Source organism: Vicia villosa, unplaced genomic scaffold (assembly GCF_029867415.1).
Source record: "Vicia villosa cultivar HV-30 ecotype Madison, WI unplaced genomic scaffold, Vvil1.0 scaffold7, whole genome shotgun sequence".
NCBI classification, from domain to species: domain Eukaryota; kingdom Viridiplantae; phylum Streptophyta; class Magnoliopsida; order Fabales; family Fabaceae; genus Vicia; species Vicia villosa.
This window is the reverse complement of record NW_026706810.1, coordinates 1,672,838-1,676,675: the sequence shown is the minus strand read 5'-3', so window position 1 is coordinate 1,676,675 and position 3,838 is coordinate 1,672,838. Positions and strand designations below refer to the sequence as shown.

At 27.0% G+C, this 3,838-nt stretch overlaps 1 long non-coding RNA gene across 1 annotated transcript; it reads left to right on the top strand.

The window, feature by feature from the left end:
- Window positions 1–395: 395 nt before the first annotated feature.
- On the top strand, window positions 396–1,907 carry LOC131643148 (uncharacterized). Its single transcript, XR_009296139.1, has 3 exons — window positions 396–571; window positions 894–972; window positions 1,771–1,907. It is a non-coding gene; the product is annotated as an uncharacterized LOC131643148 (long non-coding RNA).
- The last annotated feature ends 1,931 nt before the right edge of the window (window positions 1,908–3,838 follow it).

Below are 3,838 nucleotides of genomic sequence, written 5' to 3'. Positions count from 1 at the left end.
ACATCCACAAATTCAATCTCTCCTTCAACCCTAAATCCATTCTTCCCACTCCTATCTCTTAATGTTTCTTTTTCCTTTCACTAAACACCTTATTTCCTCCTTCTCCTCTGCAACCCCTTCTCAAACCTTCCTTGACTTTTTCTTCAAATTTCTATTTATCTCCACTCCATATCGTTGCTCTCTGCTTATGCAAATTAGGGTTTGAATTTTTTCTTCTAAACCCATCAAATTCATAGTTTATCTACATAACTTCAGACTCTTCTGCATATCTACGTTTCTGATTTTCAATTTTCATTTTCGATTTTCTAATATAATTTTTTTTCAGGATTTGACTTATTTGCTGATTATTGTTTCATAATGATTTATTATAGTTAGATCTGAAGTATTGTTGTTACTGTTGTTTGAATTATCAAGTTTGAAAACCACAATTCGTTGTTGAAGAGGGATATAATGGTTTTGCATTTTGTGGTTTTTGTAGTTTGTAGATAGATATGAAGCAGTCACGAGAGGAAGGTTTCATGACTTATTTTTCTCAACTTAAATGACCTATGTTATCTTCTAGAGGAGAATGGTAAGTTTAAGTTTCTGTGATTTTTTTTCTTATCAATTTCTTTCCATTAAACTGTGTTTTGTCATCGTATTTCAATTTTCCCCCTAAATTCGTGTGCTTCATAAATATTTGAATGTTCAATCGTTGGTGGAATTTTGTTTCTGATTTTTGGTTTGATTGAATTTTGAGATTTTCATTTACTTATGTGAATTTTTTTTCAGTTTTGTATGCTATGGATTTAATTGAGGGAATTTTTTTCCCGCAAACCCTAATGTTATGATTCAATTGAATATTTGTAAACTATAAATGAACCTTATGATGTTTGTGTTTGTTTATTCTAAAGGGTGTTAGTATGGTTGCAGGTTAATGAGGAAATAGAGGAGTTTGGGATGAAAAGTTTGATTGAAGTGGCAGCTAATTTGGTGAGTGATAGACTTCAATAGACAACTTCTTGCTTGATGGTTTCATATCTTACATGCTGATTTTTTAGCAATACTTAAGAATCTATCTAACTTGATATTTTAACTACACTATTAAATGTGCAATAATGCTTAGTAAAGTCTGATTCAAACTAACATTTGTTTGGATATACCCACTGAAACCTTGAAGAACAATGAGCCCATGGAGGTTCTCGAGATGCACATGGATCACAGTGATCCAAATTTCAAGTGGTTTAACTTCACATTTGAAGAACAAGCCAAGGTGATAGTTGCTGCTAGAAGCAACAATGAAATGAATGCATCGAAATTGAAGAATGAGTTTCTAGAATTGCTTTATATTAAAGAATCACTTATTAAGTATGTCTTTGAGCCAAACAAGAATAGTGCCTAAAACATAGTTTCACATTTCAGAACATTGTTTGCTTCTAAATTTTGTGTGTTTGGCTGCTTAGATTATCACTCTCATTATTTCACTGTTATCTCCATATACTGTTATTGTGTTTAGAGGATGATACTGATAATTGCTAAGTGTTGGTAGATTTTTCCATGTTTTATTTGTTTTAATTTGTTCACTTAATTAAAACATTTCTGGATCGTTAATGGCACATCACATACCGAGCAAAGTGGAGATGTTACCATGACCGTAAATTGTGACTGAAATTTTGATCCTCCTGTCCAAATTGTTTGATTGTGTCGAATACATGATTTTGTTCTAACTGTAGAAAATCTACCTGATTACGAAGTTTGATTTAATAATATAGCATGATCTTTACTCTGCAGGTTGATTTGGAAAAGATTGTTAAGGAAACTCACAGTTATGTTGTACAATAACCTAAGTAAAATCATTAGTTGTCAATTTATTAAACATCTATAATAACCTAAGTAATTTGTCTTTTTATAATGCATATTTATCTTCCAGCTATAGCATTATTTCCCTTGATATGGATAAATATTGGCAGAAGAAATTTTGAAGTATCAGTAATAAAAATGGTTGTATATTCTCCAAGTGAAGTTGATATTAAATTGCAACGGTTTGTCTTGCTATGTAAAATTGATTATCTCATACATTTAATGCATCCAATTATCATTTTAATTAACTTCAGAGACTTAATGTTTTTTCTGCTATCATTATTGAGAATTTGGAAGCATCAATATTAATAAATGGTTGTATATTTCTCAAGTGAAGTTGATATCAAAAAGCAATTGTTTGTCTTCCAAGGTAAAATTGATTGCCTGATACATTTAATGCTTCCAATAATCATTTTAATATAACAAAGAGACTTAATTTCTGCTATCATTATTGAGAAATTGTAGTTCCATCGTAAATGTTTCTTACTTATAATCATCATATTTCATCTTTTTTTAATAAGCTGGTAATCTATTATTTAATATAATAAAGTAATATACTACCAAAATTACTTAAATTTTCTAACTAAATAAATTTATAAATGGTTTTTCATACAGCTAAATGTCATTACAAATGCATAATCATTACTGAATAATTATACCATTTTTTAAATACACACTATTTATTCCATTCCTCTCCTCGGAAACATTCACGTGATTGGGAAACCCTACAAAATTTGAATTTAATCTTGAAAATATTTACAACCCTTCAAATTCCTACACTGTTTTTCATAAGCAACCGTTAAAAAGTTGAAATGAAATAGTGATGGCAAAATATAGGTTTGTCTCAAGTTATCCCTAATCTTCTTGCTTTGTATACTTCTTCTTTCATCTTCCATTTTTCCATTAGTGATTGCAAAATAAAGGTTTGTCTTAAGTTACCCCCAATTTTTTTATCATATATGATTAGGTTAGTTATCATTTGTGTAAATCCGATTTAATTTTCAATTTATGTATATCAACTATCATTTTTCTTTTATCACGTGATTATTTCATATTATTTGAAACTGCCTTTTCAATAAATTAATTTATAAATTTGACTATAAAAGAGAATGGAAGGATAATATATTAATTTCTGAGTGATTTGAATTATGACGATAAGTTAAAATATATCTTTCTAGCCTAAAAATATGAACACTAATATAATAATTTTAATTATCATTATTATTACATTTATGCTTTTACTTAATTTAATTAAACAACTGTTTTATGTTTGTTATTCTATTTTTTATAACGTTCATTGTGTTGACCATATATACGAAAATTTGACTCAAATATTCGTATTTAATAAATATAAAACATAAAACTACATACTAAATATTTTTTAACCATATTCATATTTATTTTATAACATAGTGATATTTTTCATGATATATTTTTTAACTATAACTCTGTTATATTTATTTGATATTAATAAAGTATGAAGATAATGTGCGACCCGTGCGAACGCACGAGTAAGATGACCACTTTCTTAATCATCATTATATTTTACTTATTTATTATTTATAGCGATATTGTGTGACCCATATGAACGTACGGGTAGGAGGCGTATTAATTATTTACTTTATTTTTTCTATTAAAATATATTGTTCCGACAAGTCAAAATTTCTTAATTTTAATATCTTATATATATATATATATATATATATATATATATATATATATATTATATTTTTTATTATTTATAGGAGAATGAAACTGCATTCTAAAATTTGCATTTCAAAATTTGTGTCGCAAAATTTAAGTCACATATTCTCTTTAATGATTACGCTATGAGTTTTTTAATTCATATATTAAATTTTTTTATTTTCTCAAAGATTTATTTCAATTTATTTATAATTAAAAATCAAAATTTAGTAAATAAATAACTTATAAAATAAAATACAGAATAGTAAATCATTAAGGAATATTTGAAAAAAAATGGAATTAATTGATTATGTAC